This window comes from Chlorocebus sabaeus, chromosome 5, assembly GCF_047675955.1.
Source record: "Chlorocebus sabaeus isolate Y175 chromosome 5, mChlSab1.0.hap1, whole genome shotgun sequence".
Taxonomy (NCBI): Eukaryota; Metazoa; Chordata; class Mammalia; order Primates; family Cercopithecidae; genus Chlorocebus; species Chlorocebus sabaeus.
The window spans coordinates 5,622,876-5,646,179 of record NC_132908.1 but is presented as its reverse complement, the minus strand read 5'-3'; the positions used below and the strand labels follow the sequence as shown (position 1 = coordinate 5,646,179).

The following is a 23,304-nucleotide window of genomic DNA, read 5'->3' as shown; positions in this document are numbered from 1 at the left end:
AAAGTAAAAGAGATGCTTAGCTTGCCTGGTTAGCACGATGTTTCATGCTTTAGCAGAAAATAGCTCATAACTAATCAAATGCTGTGGGGCTTCAAAGGCACAAGATGAATAAACTCACAATCATAACAAAGAGAACTGAGTAACACCAGCCCAGGGGACTGGAAACCACGCCCACCCTCTGCCAGACACTTCAGTAAATTCAGTCATCTTGTTCCACCCAAGTGCTGATCAGGCTCCTGCCTCAGCCACCTACAGCCTGGCAGGTATGTGCATGGGTGAGGCAAGGCTGAAAGAGAGAGACAACAGCACTACAGTGATGATGAATGTGCGCTGACCCTGACACTTGATGCTCGGGAGACAATAGAGAGTGGTGGAGAGTGTGGCAAACATACTTCCTGCTCCCTCTAAAAGGGAAGCCACTACTCAGTCCCATTTGATGAGTGTCATGTAGGAACATGCACCCAGTGTTCCCAGACCTTCTCATTTTCCAAAAGAAGTATTGATTCATATCAAGACTTGTGTTGAACCTCCCAGTTTTGAAACATTGACAAGTAATCCAACATTTTAACAACTCTGCAGGCAAAATAAAATACAACTGTGGATGAGATGGAGCCATGGGCCATGCTTGTGAGACAACAGCAGAGATATTTGAAATTCAGGCCTTTACATGGTTTTATCAGCACAATTGTGCACTTAGTGGGGGCATTCCCTTATGTAAATAGATGAATGTGTGCATACAATTCTAGAATGTATCATGTGAGAGGAAGCCAAAAGCAAATTCAAGGGAATAATAAAAGTTCATTATACCTTAGATCAGAGCAAAAGAACCTAGTCTCTAGAGTAGAGGTATCCAGGAAATCTCACAGATTCAGAAAAGGAGAAGGGAGAGGGGGCGTTAGTGAGGGGGACAAGAACGAAGCTCAGCATTCTTAGGAGGTCCACTTCTTCTGAGAAAGTAGGCTCTTCCTCCTGTGACAACCTGAAGTAGGAGAGAATGGCATTTTCTGCAGGAATCACAGAGCAGGGGCTATTTGAGTTGGGTTTCACAGGATACATAGGAGTTCGCTCAGAAGAAGGCTATCATACGGAGGAACCACAAGTGCCAAAACACATTCCCTCATGTCTTTCTCTGAGCCCACTCAGCCCAGAACTTAAGTCTGCTCTTTTCCCTTCTTCACATGACTTTGAACCAGCACAGGATCCTACTAAAGCTCTATGACATAGAGAGCCAGTGTCCACGGGGACAGACAGGGAATGGAAAATCTATTCCCTTCCTTGGCCCATTCCAATCCTCCCCATCTAGAATCTATAGGGAATAAAAACGTATGAACACCAGATGGAAATAAGGAAGGTAGAGGCACAATCCATTCCTACAACCCCACTTTTCCATCCATCCTTTAGGCCCCAAAGATGCCACTGTGTTTGCTGGGGACTGGGGGTGGCAGGTGAGTATCCCTGGCAGCTGCAGGCAGAGGGAAAAGGAAGACGCAATAGAGGCCCACAGAAACACCAGTTTACTCAATCATGATGGTTACTCCCCAGAAGCCATCCCTCTGCTAGGGCTGTGTGTGCTAGAACCGCCTTGTCAAGGACCAAGCAACGTTTAGCATCTTTAGTCACCTCTGTGTCGTAAGGCAGGATAGAATAGTGGTGGTACAACCAGAATGGGTGTGTTGGCCCCCAGGCTCTTCCACCTATCCGGGTGGCTGATAGCAACTTATGCTACCTTTCCAAACCTCACTCTTAGCTATAAAATGACAGTAACAAGTGCAAGGGCACCCCCTCCACAGGGCTAGTCAGTAATCACATATGTAAAATGCTCGGCACTGTATATATGAATGGGAACTTCTCTGTAATATTTGCCAAGATTTATCTCTTGTTGCCTTCAGTCATTTAGAAAAGAAGTTCCCGTATGAGGTTGGGGACTGTCCATCTTACCCAAAGGAAAGAAGAGTCAGGGGACTTCCGACATCACCAGAGTAGAAATACTTGAGGACACTGGACCCCCTAGGCACTTTTCAAAAGAAGGCTTGGTGTTCTGCCAAGGAAACAGCGTCATTTCCTCCAGGGAGTAGCAAATGCCACCTAAGGGGGTAGGAGAGGCCCCTGGAATCCAGAGTGGGGCTGAGCCCTGCGGCCCTCCCCGCTCACCACGCTACCCAGGAGAGTGATCTTCAACGCGGGAATGCAAGTTCTCTCTTCCTGTTGCCTGGATGTACACACCTCTGGTTCCACCCTTAGGCATCCTTCCCCATCTGCTTCCCTGCGGAACTACTGGATTCATCCGAAGTAGAGGGTGGCCAAATGGTGTCAGGGCCTTGAAAGACTCAAGGCACAAAAGGATCACTTGTTATTTAATTCATAAACACGTACGAACAGCAATTAAAACCAGATTTATTGAGGATACACTGGGCACTCAATAGTCCAGGTGCATTGCACTAAGCACATGACAGACATTAGCTTGCTAAGCCCACAACAACCCAATGAGTAGGTTTTATTCCTTTACCAAGTGAGGTTCAGAGACATCAATTCACTCACTAAGTAAGGGTCACCTGTGGGAAGGAGCTGAGCAAAAAAAAGAGCCCCCTGGAAACCTAGCTCTGCAGAGCACTTCCCTATCTACTAAGACATGACTTATGTAAATTGGGGTAGGGGGCAGGGGTTGTTCTAGACACTTGCCCCATTTTCCCACCTTGCACGATGGGCCAAGCCTAATTGTCAGAGGCTGCTTGAAAACCCACTTTAGGTTGATTTGCTTCTTTCTCAGCGGCGTGTCAGCTGCTGCCCTGCGTGACAGCTTATTTAAAATATCGGGTAGAAATAAGATTCACTGTGAAATTAGTTGTAGACAAGCTCAGAAACTGCTAATGATGCAGAGATAATAAGGGGATTTGCAGAAAACACTGATATTGCATTATGATTAGTGAGCAGAGCTTCACCCCTTGAAGCCTGAGGGGCCCGAACTCCCACAAGAAGAACAAATGCATATGGATTAGCAGCACACGCTGGCAAATCCTGGCTCCCAAGGCCAGCAGGCTCAGGCCTCCTGGTCAGAGGCTCAGAGCTCAGCTCTGATTTGCAAAAATGATTAATTTGTGGGTTTTGAGAATGAGAAATGTTTACTTCCTAGGTCTGGGGAAAACCGCTCCTAAATCAAATTCCGATTTCAAAATAAAAACAAGCAAGAATAGCTCTGGAAGGCAACTCTGCGGTCTCACCTGGTCCACTGCCCAGAGTTCCTCAGATGGCCCTTCCAAGGGTATGATCTCAGGTCTACCAAGAATTTTGCTAGATTCATATTCCTACCTGAGTACAAAAGTTGGCTGTCAGCTGCTATGTGCCATAGTGGCTACCCAGTTGATGAGCCAATAAAATCTTGACTTACCAGTCAGAAAAACATGAGTGCCCTGGCCTTGCCAATGGCCATCTCCATGACCCAGCCACTAAAAGGTTAATGCCTAGCCCTATGAGCGGGAGGAGTCCTGCTGATTCTCATCTAGTACTTTGGCCAGCATTAGTTCTGATCCAATGCAATAATCTGTAAAGTGTCCACATCTTACCGGTTCTTAAATTGGATTCGATTCTATTCTATTCTATTCTATTCTATTCTATTCTATTCTATCCTATTCTATTGTATTCTATTCTATTTTTTTGAGACAGAGTTTCACTCTTGTCGCCCAGGCCAGGGTGAAATGGTGCGATCTTGGCTCACTGCAACTTCCACCTCCCAGGTTCAAGCGATTCTCCTGCCTCAGTCTCCAGAGTAGCTGGGACTACAGGCGCCCGCCACCACACCCACTTAATTTTTGTATTTTTAGTAGAGATGGGGTTTCACCATGTTGGTCAGGCTGGTCTCGAACTCCTGACCTCAGGTGATCCAACAATCTTGGCCTCCCAAAGTGCTGGGATTACAGGCATGAGCCACCGCGCCAGGTTTTTTTTTTTTTTTTTTTTTTAATAGAGAAATGTTCCTGCTATGTTGCCCAGGCGGGTCTCAAACTCCTGGCCTCAAGTGATCCTCCCACCTTGGGCTCCAAAACTGCTGGGATTACAGGCATGGGCCACTACACCTGGAGTGTTAAATAGTTTTGATATCACCCCTTCATCCCAGACCTGTCTAGCTGGTGCATCTATAACGTGAAAAATGAATGGACTGCATGCTAGAAATCAAATAGGATAAAAATCCTCCAACAAAACCCCAATGCTACGAATCAACGGGATCCAAGTCCTGCTCTGGCTGGATCTATCCCTCAGTATTTACAAATGCACCCAAGATGGCAGTCTACTTACGCACCCAGGATATGTAATTTAGCCAAGTTACAGTCTCTCAACTTTTGGCATAGAGAGGGGAAATGCAAATTGCATGCATGTCAATGACTAAGTCACCTGCATAATGAGATGCCAGAAAGTTTGAGGCTAAAACGCTTATTTACATGAAAAACAAATCTGTATGGGATACATATTTCTCTCCTTCACATCTCAACACATTTGTCACTCAAAGCCAGAAGGCTCTGCTCAACGAAGTCCCTCCAGTCCCCGGCCCTATTTTCATTCTCTTTAACTTTCAGCTTAACTCCATGAGGAATGGAGGCCACCAGGTGTTGACAACATATGCCACTACTCTGCTGCCTAGAGAACCACATTCAGAGAGAGGGACAGGCTGGGAGGATGCATACTCCCACCATGCCAAAACTGTTTTGTATGATCCCTCTGCAGACTGTAAATTATTTATTCAATCTATTCAGTGAGGTCAATACAACGAAGTAGCTTGAGATTTCCGTCAGACGGCTGACGATCAACACAAACAGATTTTCTTTTAAATGGAATGAAACTGTGCAGAAAAGTCAAAAGTGAAAATGTTAAAGAAAGATGAGGAGGGGCAGTGTAGCTCACTGATACACTGTAATAGGTCCCATTTGGGGCTGGCTAGTATATTTCCCCTCCATCTCTTATTATTTTAGTAACAGACTCTCAGACTTCCTGACCCTGATCACATGATCCAGTCTTGACCAATCATGGTGACTCTCTTCCCCTGGACACAGTAATTGGTAGAGGGGAAGGTGCATGATCTAAGGAGAGCCAATCAGAATCCATCCTGGAATTGACATATAAACACTTGTGAGTAAAAAGACTCTCTTTCCTGTGATGTTGCCAAATAGGAGGTTAGAAAGCCAAAGAGCTGATGGTAATTTCCCCCACCATTTACGCCATCTGGACAGAATCTGTCTGCAGAAGGAAGCCAGCCAGAAGTGAAACAGAAATGGAGAGAATACGCTGGTGGGCCCTGACTCCTGGCTCCCCATCCCAGTTTGCTGCCTCCTGTGACTCTTCTTTGACTCCGAGTGATCCATGATCCTTCCTCTCTGACCAATAACTTTCCTTCAGCTTAAATGATTTGAAATAGTTTCTGACACTGAAAACATCCTTACACCGGCTCAATTCCAGAAGGGACAGATATATATCCTTAATCACACTTAGGTATTTGGAAAAAAAATACATATGTTTAGCATTTTGTACAAGTTCTTTAATTTTGTTTACTCCCTTTGCAATTTAAAATGATTAATTAGCTTAAATAAGTGTCCAATTACAGTTAAACATTCCCTATTTTTGTCTCAATTAAATTTGAGACCACTGCTTTTTATCACTTGTATCAGTACTTTAAGGTGCTTGTTTTCCACTCTGTATAAAATATGGAGAAAGTGAAATTAAATACTCAAATGATGGCACTACCACTGCTGTAAGGACAAGACTTCAGGCTTTGACAATATTGAACCAGTAGCTGTCAGGCAATACCAGCATGCAATATCCAAAATGTTATTTGCCAACGGACGTATGCAAGTCTCAATTTGCTATGTGAAAAGAAGTGAGGCCAGCGGCTATAAAAGGCAAAGGGTAAGGATCATGTGGAAGTTGGACCTCAGAAACTGCAACTGATGACGCTTATTTGAGTCTGTGTCCTCTAGATGGCAGTAGAGGAAGCACTCACCATTACACTCAAGGCGGGTTTGCTAACCACTCACAACTGGCCTTCAAACGGGCACCGTGATAATTAGGGATGTTGAACATTTTTTCATGTTTGTTGGCTGTTTCATATCTTCTTTTGAGAACTGTCTATGCATTTCCCTTGCCTACTTTTTTTTTTTTTTTAAACACAGAGTCTCACTCTATCACCCAGGATGGAGTACAGTGGCCTCCGCCTCCTGGGTTCTAGCGATTCTCCTGCCTCAGCCTCCTGAGCAGCTGGGAGGAGAGGCATGCCCAGCCCTTTACCCACTTTTTGATGGGATTATTTGTTTTGTTCTTGCTGATGTGAGTTCCTTGTAGATTCCGGATGTCAGCCCTTTGTCGGATACACAGTTTGTGAATATTTTCTAAAAGACTACACATTGGGTATAGAGTAATTGCTCAGGTGATGAGTGCAACAAAATCTCAGAAATCACCACTAAAGAACTTATGCATGAAACCACAAACCACCTGTACCCCCAAAATTATTGAAATTAAAAAAAAAAAAAGAGAGAGCACTTAGGCTTTGAGATGAGAAAAGAAACCACAAGTGTGTGGTTCCAGGGAGAGGAGTGGGAGCTTCAAAATATTCCAACTCACAATGATATAAAAGAGTTGTTGGCTGGGTGCAGTGGCTCACACCTGTAATCCCAGCACTTTGGGAGACTGAGGTGGGTGGATCATGAGGTCAGGAGTTTGAGACCAGCCTGGCCAATATGGTGAAACTCCGTCTCTGTTAAAAATACAAAAATTAGCCAGGCATGGTGGCTGGCACCTATAGTACCAGCTACTCAGAAGGCTGAGGCAGAAGAATCACTTGAACCTGGGAGGCAGAGGTTGCAGTGAGCTGAGATCATACCCACTGCACTCCAGCCGGGCAACAGAGCGAGACTCCACCTCAAAAAAAAAAAAAAAAAAGGGAGTTTTTAAGAAGTTGTTAAGACTGCAGGCCCAGAAATCAGGTAACCTGGGTTGTGTTCCCAGCCCAGTTTTCTTAGCTGCATTGCAGAAAGTTACTGAAATTCTGTGTGCTGCAGTTCTCCCAGCTTGTATAGAAGAGTACCTACCTCACAGGGCTGAAGGAAGGCTCATTCATGACCATTTTGTAAAGTGTTAGCGCAGCAGCATGCACGGGACAGTAAGTGCTCACTAAATCACAGTCACGGGGCTATCTTAACCCCTCCCAATATGCCCTTATAGGCTCCAAAACAAAAGAAAGAAAAATAAACACAGGTGGGGCACCTTGGTGGCTCGTGGGCAGGGCCTGGAGGTGAGTGCCATTTCCGGATAAATCACCACTGATACTGTACGTAATCATATGATACCAAAATTCAACTATTCCTAAAAGACATCAAAGCCCTTGCCTTGCTGAAAAATACAACAACAACAACAACAAAAATGATGGTTCTCATTTACTGAGTTGTTACTATGCTAGGCACTTTTCATCTGGTTAATTTGATTCTCACCACAACATACAGGGTAGGCATTATCATCTCCACCTTACAGGGGCTCACATAACATTGACCAGGAAACAGCTATAAGAGGTAAAAGGACTTGCCCAAGGGACACAGAGATTGATGTGGGTTGGGAACCCAGCAGGTTTAACTCCCAAATCCATCTTCACTCTCATGCATCAGACCGTGGCTAGTTGTCTCATGACATCTTCTCTAATACACAATAATTATTATTTTTAGTATATTGAATGTATACATGTGACAGGTACTATATGAAGTAGCTTACCTGCATCCTGAGTCCTTTGTGACGAGACCTCTGGGCACACACAGATGTCCTACTTCTGGTACCTCTGTGCTCTCCTTGGCTTCCTAGCTTAAGTAGGACTGGAAAAGAAATCTCAGACATCCAATTCTCCTGTGAGATCTTTAGACAGAAGCTTACAGAGAGCAAACAGCTGGAGGCTTAACTTTCCTTTGCTACTTGGGGGTGCCATTTCTACTGTCTCCACTCTATCATTAACCTGACCCTGATGGACACCCCAGTATCCATCCCATAAAATGATGCTACAATGGCAGCTGCCTTTGGCCAAATTTTGACTTTGTAAGAGAAAAGCTCATCTAGACAATGCTTAACTTCCTTTCACCAGACTCTGGACATTTCACTGAATTAATACTCAGTAAGCACCTACTAAGTTCCAAAACTCAATACTAAGTACAAAAAAATGAGGGTAGGGGAAGGAAACAATCAAGTAGCTTCCATTCTAGAAGGTGGGAAACATGAATGCAGAAGGGCATAAGAGTGTGCGAAAAACTATCTAAAACTGAAGTCAAAATGTAATGGATACATAGAAGAGAGACTTTTTTTTTTCTTTTTTTTAAAAGACGGAGTCTTGCTCTGTCGCCAGGCTGGAGTGTAGTGGCGCGATCTTGGCTCATTGCAACCTCCGCCTCCTTCGTTCAGGAGAGTCTCCTACCTCAGCCTCCCAAGTAGCTGGGACTGCAGGTGTACATCATGACCAGCTAATTTTTGTATTTTTAGTAGAGACAGGGTTTCACCATGTTGGCCAGGATGGTCTCGACCTCTTGACCTTGTGATCCACTCACTTTGGCCTCCCAAAGTGCTAGGATTACAGGCGTGAGCCACCACACCTGGCTTAAGAGAGACTTTTAAATGAGCTTGGAGAGAGCCTCTCAGAGCCCGACCAGTAACATAAGCCACCAACATCATTTTCATCAACCTCATCACCTTCATCAGAGCAAATTCTGACATACTCAATGACCAGTTGAGTTTTCTTTACTTTGCTTTAGATTGTTTCAAACATAGATGCAGCACCTCCAAGTGCCTACAGTCACAGTTTCGGGGACCGGTTTGGCCATTTGTTGCAGACAACCTCTAGACACAAGTGTGACACTTTCAAGGGGAATCACTTCACCACTCCCACTTTCCCTTTCTCAAATGTCAAATGTTGCCATTCTGCAGCTGTTTTGTAATAGATGGAGAAAATAACATCAGAAACCACCTAAAAACACATATTTGGTCATTAAACATCAGCAAACTAAAAAATGTAAAGTTCAAGTTGCTCCCCTCTGAAATGACTTCCTCATCTACACATTCTATCTCCCTCATTGCCTTTTTCCAACAATTGAAGTACAAGGTGTGAGTTAGGGCCTGGCCCTCCAGATACTGCCTGGGTTTGAATGACAAGCCCATGTCCATCAGGATAGAAAAAGAATAAGAAGCCGGCTTGGCTTGTCTCTGGGAAACACTGGCTGATGAGGGCACCGGCACCAATCAGTGAAAACTTCAGTCCTTTCCATCAAGAGTATTATGAAAGTCACCTGCCAATGCTCTGGTCCTGAGATGGTCTGCAGGCAGAGATGGAAGAACTTTTGTAATCAGATGATGGGGCACAGGCACAATGTCTAACATCCCAATGTTCCCAATGTTTCCTCCTTTTTTCCTTTCTTTTTTTTTTTTTTTTTTTTTTTTTTGAGACAGAGTCTTCTCTGTCACCCAGTCTGCAGTACAATGGTGTGATCTTGGCTCACTGCAACCTCCGCCTCCCGGATTCAAACGATTCTCCTCCCTCAGCCTCCTGAGTAGCTGGGATTACAGGTGTGCGCCACAATGCCTGGCTAATTTTTGTATTTTTAGTAGACACAGGGTTTCACTTTGTTGCCCAGGCTGGTCTCGAACTCCTGACTTCAGGTGATCCACCCATTTTGGCCTCCCAAAGTCCTGGGATTACAGGTATGAACCATCACACCTGGCCAAAGTCCCAATGCTTCCTCCTTAATCTCTACTCCTGCCGAAGGCACATACCGCTGTGCCTCTGAGCCTCAAATGACCTCTGAGAGGAGGATAAAGACAGGTGGAAAGACACACAGAATCCTGAAATGCATCTGAGTTTTTCTCCTGCAAGGAGCACCTCCCAGAACATAGAGAGATCCTATCCCCAACCAAACAACAGTCACCAGGCACCAAGCACTGCTGTGAGTTAAGGACTTGATCAACATCAGCTAACATCAGCTGACTCCTCCCTACAACACCCTAAGATGGGTGCTTTCCTACTCATGAAGACTTATAAAGTGGGCTTGAAGGCCAGGATTTCACTCCAGCTCTAATGGACTCCAAATCTACCCTCGCAACCATTTGGCTCTGTTGCTTCCAGCTGAACAGAATGCACTGAACCACTGACATCAGGTCCTTCGGCTGAAATACAAGAGTTGGACAAACACGACCTTAAACTGGAAGGAAGGGAGGTAAGCACATAAAAAGCCAAGGCTCAGAGCAACCATTACCATACCAAGACCCCAAGCAGGCACCACGGACAAGATCTCTTGCATAAACAATGAGGCATTGGTCCCAAGCTAAACTAGCTTCTCAGACATTGTTCTGACATTAGACTCCATTCTTCCTTCGCTACTGAGTTATCCAGTAGTTAAATGGCCCATGACGCCTTCTTTGGACAGTGGCTTCGGGTCCATGAGGACCACAGGATCCTCTACAAACTTGCAGGCAACGTTCCGAAGATGCAATGAAGGATTTATACCACTGGCAGTCCTGGTCGACCATGGCACAGCTGTGTGGGTTTATAGCTGGGTCTGCTCTAGTTAGCTGCTGTATCCATTCTGAGTCACTGGCACCTGAGCCCTAAATGTTGTTAATATTGAACATCGTCCTGGTACATCCTTAGAAGACAGAGGAGTTGGGATGGGGGAAGGTATTCTAGAATCACTTCTGCTTTGAATTTAGGTCTCGTGAGTTGAATTCAGGATGTTTGTCTAGCCCTGTACTCTCAATATGTTGTAAGTGGAAAATGAAGAGTAAAACAGCTTCTTCTTTTTACAGCATCACTTTTTTTTCTTTTCTCTTGATTGCTTACTGCTGCTGTGGTGTATTTGTTTGCTCTACAGTGGGTGCTTGGGGCCTGGATGACATCATTAGAAAGACATTTAATCGCACTCACAGTTTACTCTATTGACATTTGGCATCAGCCATAACTTGCTATCCATACAAAGCTACAAGATTCCCTGACTTAGCTTAGGACTAAGGTCTTAAGACTTAGCTTAGGTCAGATGCTACAGCACTCATCAGAACCCACGTAGAAGAGTACAGACAAGGGTGCTGTGAGATCTCCCTTTAGCCATAAGGATGCTGAAATTTGACATTTCTTGCGGATGTAAAATCCTACCCTTGGAACTTGGCAGGTGAAAAACAAGAGACTGCTATGTCAACCCTGGCTTGATATCAAGGACTGTAATAGCAAGGATTCTTCCATCATTTATCCCAGCAGCTGTCTCAGCTGTGGGTTCTCAGGGTGTCTTCACTCTTACTGGTGATGAAGACAGAGAAATAACTCTAGGACAGTTCAGCAGTTCAGACTTTATGTTTGAGATCTTTCCTAGAGTCCAAATACTACTTGGCTGACCTAAAGGTTCTTCCCCTAACCCAGATCCTAGACACCTAAACACACACACCATGATCGCTATGGTGATCACTATAGTTGTAACACTTATCCCCAAAACTCAGAGCTCCTTTTGATTGGGCTTTCAATGGAGAATGTGCCCAGGATACGGAGGGGCAATAAAAAGAAGCAAAAAAGAGAAAAGAAAACAAAAAGGAATTTAGTCTGTGAGAAGTGATATCACAGACAGGATCACCATTTGCATGGTAGAAGAGACTTCGATTCCTGGATTCTTTGAACTCCCAAGTCCTTACCTCAAACACTGGGCTGCACTGTATTTCTCAATAGACTCTCTGATATAAGGGTATCCACCAGACACTAAACTGTGAGCCAGCACCAAAACTCTAACTGTACAACATTTTTACTAACTGGGGTGGGGTGGGCAGAGATAGACCACCACCCTTATACTACTTTACTTAATAGTCAAAATATAAGGAATTCCTCTCTCTGATGACAGAATACTTCTGATGATACCTAAGGCTATAAGAATGCCTCTAAATGCTGCTTTGGCCTCTTCGCACAAGTTTTAATTACATACAATTATTTCTCCATATCCATGAGGGATTTGTTCCAGGACTCCCCTTGTGGATACTAAAATCCATGAATGCTCAAGCCCCTTATGTGAAATGGTGTGGTATTTGCATAGTACCTATGCTTATCCTCCTGTATACTTTAAATTATCTTGAATTACTTTTAACATTCAATACAATGCAATTGCTATGTAAGTGGTTGTTATACTCTATTGCTTTTTATTTGTATAATTTTTACTGTTTCTTTTATTTTTCAATCTTCAGTTGGTTGAACCTGTGGATACAGAGGGGCAACTGTACTTCTACTTTGGGGTATTAATCCCCTTCTTAGTTTGTTGTTATTTGTAAGGTTGTTGCTTATTTATTATAAGGCTGTCACTTCTCTTCTGAAGATTTGGGATTTTTTAATATAAAAACTCTAAATTATTTATTTTGCAATCTATTGCTTTGTACTCAAAGCAATAGCATTTTCCATCCTTTACAAATGATTATTTTCCCCCTTTGGGATACACACACACACACACACACACACACACATACACACCATGATCACTATGGTTAAAAGTCAAAATTGCTGAATGTGGGATACACAGTTTGGTTTCTGTTTTACAATTCTACCAGACTGTTTCATTCACTACCTTGTGTTCTATTTATTTATTTACTAAGTCTGACACAAATATAATATGAGAAAATCTTGAAGAGAAAATGGTAATTTGGTGCCACTACATGGGATAACATAGAATCATTTTCAGCTCGAATTATTTACAATTACAGAGCCATGAAGTTGAACTTAAAAAACCCAAATTATTTCTAATAGTGGAAATTTTCAGCAGCTTAATTTAAGTAAAAAGAAAAAGTTTAAATAGATTTGAGGGCTTAAATACTTCTGAGGAAAGCAGCAACTGCAAAGCTGGGATGTCTAATTCACATAAAAGTAATTAACAAAAAGTAAGTTAGATCATTATTTCCTCCAAGATCGTAATTTAAAAAGGAAGCTGATTTATCTGAACTGATTGGGGCTCTCAATCCCAACAGAAATGGAGATGCTCAGTTGTTAAGGGGAGAACAGAAATGAGACCCAATTAAGCAAAATTCTTTCTTATGGAAAAAAAATGATTTAGATAAAATGATTGCTCAGATGTGCTCAGAAGGGCACCAAGGAAAGCAAGAGAGTTGAGCTTTTTGTTTAATCTCTGGTTGAATCTTCAGTCCCATTCACAAGATCTATCATGAGAAAGTAAGGAAACTCATTTCTCCCTAAGCACTGAAGTATAACCAGTTGTCTAGAACTGATGAATATCGGAGCTCGTGTCAACATTTGACACCTTATTTCCACTGGGGGAGCAGAGGCTGAAAACAAAGGATTTTGAAGAGGAAGGAACAGGACTATTCCAGGATCTTTTTGGTTACGGTTTGTTATGGACTGAACTGTGTTCCCCCAGAATTCATATGTTAAAGTCCTAACCCCCAGGAGCTCAGAATATAACTCATATCGAGGACAGGTTCTTGAAAGAGAGGTAAGTGAAAGTGAGGTCATCACAGTGAGTCCCAGTCCAACCTGACTGGTGTCCTCCTAAGATAGAGTCTCACTCTGTCACCCAGGCTGGAGTGCAGTGGTGTGATCTTGGCTCACTGCAACCTCTGCCTCCTGGGTTCAAGAGATTCTCCTGCCTCAGCCTCCTGAGTAGCTGGGACTACAGGTGCCCACCACCATGCCCAGCTAATTAAAATACAGACACACACACAGACACAGAAAGCCCACATGAAGACACAGGGAGAAGACGGTCGTCTATAAGCCAAGGAGGGAGGCTGTGGAAGAAACCGACCCTGCCAACACCTTGGTCTCTCACTGCTTGCCTCCAGAACTGTGAGTCATCCTTCCTCCAGAGGATAAATCGGAGGACACAAGATATTAAAGAGGTCAGGTGCGGTGGCTCACGCCTGTAATCCCAGCACTTCGGGAAGCCAAGGCAGGCAGATCACCCGAGGTCAGGAGTTCGAGACCAGCCTGACCAACATGCAGAAACCCGTCTCTACTAAAAAGAAAATACAAAATTAGCCAGGCGTGGTGGCACATGCCTGTAATCCCAGCTACATGTGAGGCTGGGGTAGAAGAATAGCTTGAACTCAGGAGGCGGAGGGTGCAGTGAGCTGAAATCACACCAACACACTCCAGCTTGGGCAACAACAGTGAAATTCTCTCTCAAAAAAAAAAGAAAAAAAGAAATTAAAGAGTAAATCCAGGGCTGGACATGGTGGCTCACACCTGTCATCCCAGCACTTTGGGAGGCTGAGGTAGACAGATCACCTGAGGTCAGGAGTTTGAAACCAGCCTGGCCAAAATGGTGAAACTGTGTCTCTACCAAAAATACAAAAATTAGCTGGGCATGATGGTGGGGACCTGTCGTCCCCGCTACTCAGGAGGCTGAGGCAGGAGAATCACTTGAACTCAGGAGGCAGAGGTTGCAGTGAGCCAAGATCGTGCCACTGCACTTGAGACTGGGCAACAGAGCAAGACTCCATCTCAAAAAATTTAAAAAAATATATGTTTAAGAGTAAATCCAGGCCGGGCGCGGTGGCTCACGCCTGTAATCCCAGCACTTTGGGAGGCCGAGGCGGGCGGATCACAAGGTCAGGAGATCGAGACCATGGTGAAACCCCGTCTCTACTAAAAAATAGAAAAAAATTAGCCGGGCGCAGTGGCGGGCGCCTGTAGTCCCAGCTACTCGGGAGGCTGAGGTAGGAGAATGGCGTGAACCTGGGAGGCGGAGCTTGCAGTGAGCCGAGATTGCGCCACTGCACTCCAGCCTGGGCGACAGAGCGAGACTCCGTCTCAAAAAAAAAAAAAAAGAAAAAAAAGAGTAAATCCAAACTCCTCCACAAAACTTGACTGGTTAGGAAGAACAGTGCGGTGGTGAGGCACACCAGTGAGTTCAAATCCCGACCAGACTCCTGAGAAGCTGTGTGACCCATGGCCACTTTCTTGACCTCTCTGTGCCCCAGTCTCTTCATCTGAGAACTGCAGTGAGCATCAGAGTGGAGTAGCCCCTGACAGCTGGGGACCACCCTCAGAGACTCCATTGCATCATTCATTCCACAAATGCTTCCTACGGCCCGACCATGCCCAGGTCCTGCTGTAGACCCTAAGGATACAGAAAAAAAAATTATATAAATATATATATATATATCCTTCCCGGTTCTGGGGGGCTTATCTTCCAGTAAAGCCTAACCAATGACAATACTAACGGCACTTTGATAAGAAAGAGAAAGACGGCTCAAATGCAAAATTGTAATGCTAGGTCCATTTCATTGTATTCTGTGCAATGTCCCTGAATCCCATTTTAAATATAATCCAGAGCTGCCTATGGAGGGTGACTGCTGGTATCTCTCACGCCAGGCTCTCTGGCACCAGAGTCACCCTCAATCACACTGCCCCAAATCCGGGTGGAGTCCCTACAGACCGTACATTTTGCTGTTTGGCACCAGATAAAGCTACTGGTCAGTTTCCAAGTGTTCAAACAGCCCATCTCATCTCCCAGAGCCATTTAGCAAGCAGCTTTCTCTGTCCCCCCATCCTGCGATAAGAGCTCTGTGGTGCCACCTGGCACTCAGCATATGAGCTTCCTGAAGAGTCCCTGAGGCAAGCCCCAGGCCCCATCACCCCGCATTGGCGGCCGTGCCCAAGCCAGCCAGCCTGATGCATATGCAGGGCAGTAGCTGAGAGCGCGCTTCAGTGAGTGGCTGGCAGTCGGAATCCATTAGCCAGACAGACAATCACAGCCACTGTCCTTGTGCCTCCCAGGTAGGGGATGCGGAACATGAACCTGTGCTTTAGAAATCCCAGGAACTCAGCGGGTTCTCAGGAGCTTTTCCCCACCTGGATACGAGCTTTACAAGTCTCTGGGCGGCCGGGTGCAGTGGTTCACGCCTGTAATCCCAACCCTTTGGGAGGCTGAAGCAGGCGGATCACAAGGTCAGGAGATCGAGACCATCCTAACACGGTGAAACTCAATCTCTACTAAAAATACAAAAAGGAAATTAGTTGGGCATGGTGGCAGGCACCTGTAGTCCCAGATGCTTGGGAGACTGAGGCAGGAGAATGGCGTGAACCTGGGAGGCGGAGCTTGCAGTGAGCCGAGATCGCGCCACCGCACTCCAGCCTGGGCGACAGAGCGAGACTCCGTCTCAGCAACAACAACAACAAAAAGTCTTTGGGGAGGAGAGTCACCAAAAGGCCTTATTTTTAGGGACTCCTTCACACCTTCTAATATTAAAAGTGACCTAAAATGTTCTCCTTTGCTTTTCCAAAACCCCAAACTCTTTTATCCCTTATTTGCTCATCTGTAAAATGGGGTCGACACCATCTGCCCTGCTCTTCTCAGCTCTATAAGGATCAAATCAAACAGTCTGCAAAAGCCTTAGTATGGGATTTCTTTGGGGGATGATGGAAATGTTCTAAAGTTGATTGTGCTGATGTTGGCACAACTCTGTGAATAATAAAAAACCACTGAATCGTATGCTCTAAATGGGTGAATTGTACTGTATATGAATGATATCTCAATAAAGCTGTTTTTCCAAAAGCCTTTATAAACTGTGAAATATTCTTGCCATCTGAGGACTTCAACTCTCAATCAGACTGAGAGGGAGCGATGGGGGAGAAAAAGAGCAGAAGAGAGAGAGGGAAGGAAGGAGAAAGAAAACAAATGAGAGAGAAAAAGGGAAGGAGGCGGGGAGAAAGGAGAGAGACATCACAAGCAGCTGGGGAAGGGGGAACCAATGTAGTGGAAACAAAAGAAGGCACAGATGAGAATTTTTCAGAGGCCTTAAGAAAGCAGTAGGGACCAAGTGGTCCTCCAGCCACCTGCACCTGTACCACCTAGGGAGTGGGTAAAAATGCAGAAAAGTCTTTGTGGGCCTGTCCAGCACTTAGCACGACCATGTATGTTTGTTTGGTGATTATGAATGTTCTCCCACTAGAATAGAAACTCTCTGAGAGTAGAGACTTTCTCTGTTTTGTTTTGTTCAGTGCAGTCCACCCAGCACCTAGAATTGTCTCTGGCATACAGTCAGTGCTGAGTATACAATTGCTGACTTAATAACTGAATACATTCCTGGGTACCATCCCATCACTGCCTGTGGAACGGCCCAGGAAAATGCATTTTGAGGAACTGCTTAGGTGATTCTTACACACCCTTCCGTTTGAGGACCCCTGCTGTAAGAAGTCCACTAGAGTCCTGTCCACTGGGTAAAGGAAAACAGTCACCCCGTAAGACATACCGCACCCCTTCTCTTCTCAGGCCAACACCATAATGCCCCCGTGAGATTGCTCATTTCACTGGTGGCTTTCTTTAGACTAAGCCAGGGATTAGCCACTTTTTCTTAAATGGCCGGATAGCACAGTCATCCATCCCCTTCGGTGTTCATGAGGGGTTGGTTCCAAGACACCCCCGTATACCAAAACCCATGAATGCTCAAGTCTCATACAAAGTGGCATAGTATTTGTATATGTATATAACCTACAGACGTCCTCCCATATACTTCAAACCGTCTATAGATGACTTGTAATACCCAATACAACGTAAATGCCATGGAAACAGTTGTTAAACTGTGTTGTTTAGGGAACCATAAGAAAACAAAGTTGGTACATGTTGGGTAGAGACGCAGCCATCATACACATAAGGATATTTTTGAATCGAGGTTGACTGAATCCACAGATGCAAAACCCCCAGACGTGGAGGGCCAATAGTAAATATTCTTGGCTTTCTGGGCCACACAGTCTCCCTTGCAACTATTCAACTCTGATATTGTAGCAGGAAAGCCACAATACATAAATGAACAGGTGTGGTTGTGTTCCAATAAAACTTTATTTAAAAGCAACAAGCATTGGGCCGGATTTGGCCCGTGGGCTGAAGTTTGCCAACCCTTGGTCTAAGCAAATAAATGGAATTTTTAAAAAGTACCACTAGAGAAAAGGACAAGAGTCAACTTCTGAAAATTCCATAGGCATGAACGAAGACCTCCAATGACCTAAGTCTGTAATCCAATGGATTCATTTATTCATCCAGTGATTATTTACCAAGCGCTTACTACGCCAGCTGCCGAGTAGAGGGCAGTGCACCAGACTCCTTACCCCACAGAGCCTACATTCTGGTGGAAAAGACAGACACTAAACATAACTAATTAATTATGTATAATTAACATCCCACCATTTTGAGAAGTATGACAAAGAGAAGATATAACAAGCCAAAGGAGCCTAACATCTCAAACTTGGGGCTCTGGCATCATAATTGGTGTCAAGGCACTGTTTTTAACAACTAGAGCCTAGTAGGTACACTGTAGATTGTGGATCTTTGGTGCCAAGTGGAATTGGTTGCTGAGAACGTTGGGGAAAATTTGATTCATCTATGGTTTTAATGAAGAACACATTTTTCAGGAATAAGAGAACAATGCTTCTGGCAAAGTTTCAGATAACCCAGATAATTCCATTTCCCCACAGCCATGTTTACTTTTGACACATGGCCAAGGTCTGTGTTGTTACAAGAACCTCATCCTTCCCAGGAGATGCTGGGCCAGTGGCTTTTGGCAGCTGCTTGGAGCACTGAAAGATGTTTTCAGGGTATGGACATCATTACCACTACCCCTAAGCACTGAAACAAGGCTTGGGTGCAGAAATATGCACCTGGATAGACACACATTTGCACAAAATCCAAATACAGTACGCAGATGATGATTTCACTGGACTTTTGGAGTTAATGACTCCATTCTTAATTAGGGTGGGGGAACATCTTTTGCCTGGAAAGAATCCTCACCATCCTGGTATTTTCCATATCCTCCTCTTCCTAAATCATTCCATGACACCTTGAGTTGATACGGGTTTAAGAATTAATCTTCACTTAGGGTATTTTCAGTAGGGGAAGTCAGCATTGAGCCCCGCTGATGTCTACATCCCACATTCTATGTAAACCCTCCCACCCACCCTCCCTCCGTTTCCTCAATCCATCAGTGACTGACAGGCCAACCATCATCAACGGTTGACAGCGACATCTACTTCACAGAGTATCATCAAGATGACAAAACTTAAATAACATGCAAAGCATTTTTGACAGGCTATACTGGGTGCCTCCAAAATTCACCTGTGGAAATCCTGACCCCCAGCAACTCAGAATGCGACACATATTCGTCAGACCTATTGGGAGACAGGTCTTTTAAAAAGGTTAATTCAGCTCAAAGGAAAGCTGGGCACGGTGGCTCATGCCTGTAATCCCAGCACTTTGGGAGGCTGAGGTGGGAAGATCCCATGAGCCCAAGAGTTTGAGACCAGCCTGGGCTACATAGGGAAACCCCATCTCTACAAAAAATAAAAATTAGCAGGCCGGGCGCGGTGGTTCACGCCTGCAATCCCAGCACTTTGGGAGGCCAAGGCAGGAGGATCACGAGGTCAGGAGATCGAGACCACCCTGGCTGACACGGTGAAACCCCGTCTCTACTAAAAATACAAGAAATTAGCCAGGCGCGGTGGCAGGCGCCTGTAATCCCAGCTACTCGGGAGGCTGAGGCAGGAGAATGGTGTGAACACGGGAGACGGAGCTTGCAGTGAGCCAAGATCGTGCCACTGCACTCCAGCCTGGGCGACAGAGCGAGACTCTGTCTCAAAAATAAATAAATAAATAAATAAAAATTAGCTGAGTGTAGTGGCACATGCCTGTGTTCCTAGTTACTCAAGCAGCTGAGGTGGAAGGATCAATTAAGCCCAGGAAGTGAAGGCTACAGCAAGCCAGGATCCTGCCACTGCACTCCGGCCTGGGAAACAGAGTGAGACCCTATCTCTACCAAAAAAATAAATAAGTAAATAAAATGAGATTAGGATGGCCCTGATCCAACGTGAATGTTGTTCTTATAGGAAGAGGTGAGGATACTGACACAGAGACACATGCAAAGACACAGCAAGATGATGACCATCTACAAGCCAAGGAGACAGGTCTCAGAAGAAGCCAACCCCGCTGGCACGCTGACCTCAGGTTTCCGGCCTCCAGAACTGTGAGGAAACGCATTTCTACTGTTGAAGCGGTCGGTGTGGGTGATCTGTGATGGCAGTCCCAGGCCATCAATACAGCACTGAGAACAGAAAGTACTCAGTAGACCTGAGGCCTTGCCATGCTGTAGAGAGGCAATGACATGATGCTTCTCTACAGCATGTGTAGAGATGTGGCAACGTGGGAAAGAGAAGGAGATCTCAATTCAGATGGCACGTGTTGGGTGGATCCCTAAGCTCAGTCCTTCCCTCCACAAAATGGGCTAATGCCAGGACGGATGATCCTGGGATAATGTGAGCCTCGCACAAAAATGAACGCAAAGCTCCCCAGCCTCCAGCAGCTGCTCAGAAAATGGAAGCTGCTCTTTCAGATGCTGAAATCACAGCGGCCGGCCGGGCGCGGTGGCTCAAGCCTGTAATCCCAGCACTTTGGGAGGCCGAGACGGGTGGATCACGAGGTCAGGAGATCGAGACCATCCTGGCTAACACGGTGAAACCCCGTCTCTACTAAAAAATACAAAAAACTAGCCGGGCGAGGTGGCGGGCAACTGTAGTACCAGCTACTCGGGAGGCTGAGGCAGGAGAATGGCGTAAACCCGGGAGGCAGAGCTTGCAGTGAGCTGAGATCCGGCCACTGCACTCCAGCCTGGGCCACAAAGCGAGACTCTGTCTCAAAAAAAAAAAAAAAAAAAAAGAAAGAAATCACAGCGGCCGAGCCACTGACAGGGAACCTGGCTTGAATGTTCACTTTCTGCTGAACCAGGAAAGTAAGCGAGGCCAGTGAAACAGTAGGCGCCAACCCAGAAGGTGTCACGAGTTCAGGTCTTGGAGTTTTGCGAGATTTTGCTTTTGTTTTGTTGTTGTTGTTTGTTTTGTTTGTTTTTAATGCATCCTAGGAATGTACTACCTGCACAGAGATTTAATAATACAGAATGGGCACAGTAAAAAATAATGACTGTAGAAAGTCAGACATATTCTTCTTTGAAGTCCTGGGCCACCAGGAGAAGGTGGTGAGCCCCCATGTCCCCAGGAGACTTGCCCAGGTCTGACTGTCTTCATGGAAACTCGGTGAAAGGACATGCAAGAGAGAGGTGAGCCCCAGTCCAGAGAGGCGAAGCAGCTTACTCAGGTCTCAGCATGGGTCAGACAGCAAGCTCCCAGTGGGGCCTCCTCTCCAAGAGTTTCTGACAACAGCCGGGCAGAGACGGAGGCCCCCCTCTTCGCCACCTGCTAATGGTGTGTAAAGGAAAGCAACTCTCCCTGGCCCAAGGGTCACTCACAGCTGATGGAAAAGCTCTGTCCGGAGGCAGTCTGGCAAGATTTTCAATCCAATTTCTCTCGAGTGAAAGGCTAACAGGATAAGATCACTCCCTGTTAACAACCTGGATTGTGAGTGAAGTCTCGGGGTTGGGGCGAGAGATGAGGTCATGAAATCAAGAGCTTACCTTGCAAAGCAATCTAGTCCCAGCCCCAGGTCTCCGGGCCTCCCTGCAGAGTCTGTTAATCTCGTGTTGAACATGCCCGTCCCTGAGCACTATCTGCCAGGGAACTTAGGCCTTCCGTCCCAGGGTCAGAGTTCCATGCTGATGTTTGCAGCCAAGGTGGCTGGAGCCCGGGAGGCCTGTCTGTCAGCATCCTACACACTGCTTAGTGAGAAGACAGTGGAGTCAACACTATTTCCTAGGAATGAACATAGCCTTAAAGTCAAGGCCTCGCAGGTAACCGCTTTGCACATCTTGTAAAATGGACAATTTTCTCATGTGATTCCTCCACCACTGCAAATCAGGCACAAACCATAGTAACTGTAAATATATTAGACATTTTGTCCTGTCCAGGGGCAACAGCCACATTCGTTCTAAATAGCCTGGCCTCCCTGGAACCACAGGGGCAAAGGATGCAGGCTGGGAGGAGCTAGCATCCATCAGCTACCCAAAGTCATCTGCCCTACATGGGGCTCTCCAGATCCCACGATCTCAGAGCAACAGGAAGCTGGGTTCTGGATCTGACACCCACTGGCGTCCAGGCACAGCAAAATCCACACTGAAGGTTGCCTTTTAACGCTTTCAAGTAAAAGCAGACTCTCAAACAGAAACTAACCTGATTTGCCTTCCTGAGCTGGCTTCAACCTGACCCAAAATGAGAATTTCAAAGTGATGGATGGTGTTCATAGAGATTTATTTCTTTTCAAACAGTTTTTCTTTTTTTGAGGTATAACTTACATACAAAAATCTGCAGCCATCTCCTGTATATGATCGGATGAGTCTGGACTCATGCATATACCCACACAGCCATCATCACAGCAAAGGAAACAGATGCACACATCAGGTCACGATTCCATCTCTATGACTCTCAGAAACTAACAAAACTTACCAAAGGAAAGAGAGGGCAGAGTGGGGAGAGCTGTCGGTGGAGGGGCAGTGGGAAGCCTTCCAGGAGCTAAAAATACTTTACATCGTGATCTGAGTGGTAGTAACGCAGAGATACACAGATGTAAAAATTCATAATGCTGTGTACTCAAGATTTGTGTAATTTATGTTATGTAAGTTATACCTCAATTTTTTAAATTGCCAACCACTTCCTGGGTACATTCTACATGCCAGAGCTTAAACAAAGGACTGATGGCTTGAACAGTATCCTCCTAGCAGATACCAGGTAACAGTGTTACCTTCCATGATGCCACAGATAAGTCTCGGAGATGCTGCCGAGGGGAAGGACAGACACTCTCATCATCTATTCTTCTATTAAATATAATTGGCTACCTGACCTGGCTCTGCAACAAATCAAACAGCAAACCTTGCTTTTCCCATTCACGGCATTAGCTTAGGAATATGGAGAGAGAGAAATAAAGACAAGACAGAAAAAAAACACTAGGTTTCCAAGGTACAGTCCTCAGAAACAACTCATTTTCACTAATTCCCTGAGAATAAAGACAGCGTGATTACAGTAAGATTGGTAAAACCCAAGGTATGCGGAACACATATGCGCCTGTCTTTCCCACACGGCTGGTGCTCATGTTTCTGGACTTCAGTGGACACTGTTGTGTACAGGACACCCTTAAAAGAGGGGAACAAGCCTGACTGTTGGAGAACACAGAGTCCCAGGCAGACAGAGACAGCTTCTGGGGTTTTTGACTGTGCGCAAGGCTGGCTTTGACTGCTGAGCACTCTGGAATGGGAACCAGAGAAGACTGAGTCAGAAAACTGGTGAAGAACCCAGGACCTTGGGTAGCAGGAGTAAGTGCTCACAGCCTAGTCCGCAGGGCAGCATTGAACCTGGGTCTTGAAAGTGAATGGGAACTTTCCAAGCAGGGAAGTGAA

The 23,304-nt window shown here is 45.4% G+C and overlaps 1 protein-coding gene across 3 annotated transcripts in view; it reads right to left on the bottom strand.

Moving 5' to 3' along the window:
- The window catches only part of RBFOX1 (RNA binding fox-1 homolog 1), a 2,485,439-nt gene that overhangs the window by 2,067,713 nt on the left and 394,422 nt on the right, over positions 1–23,304 (bottom strand). The gene's annotated exons all lie outside the window — the stretch shown is intronic.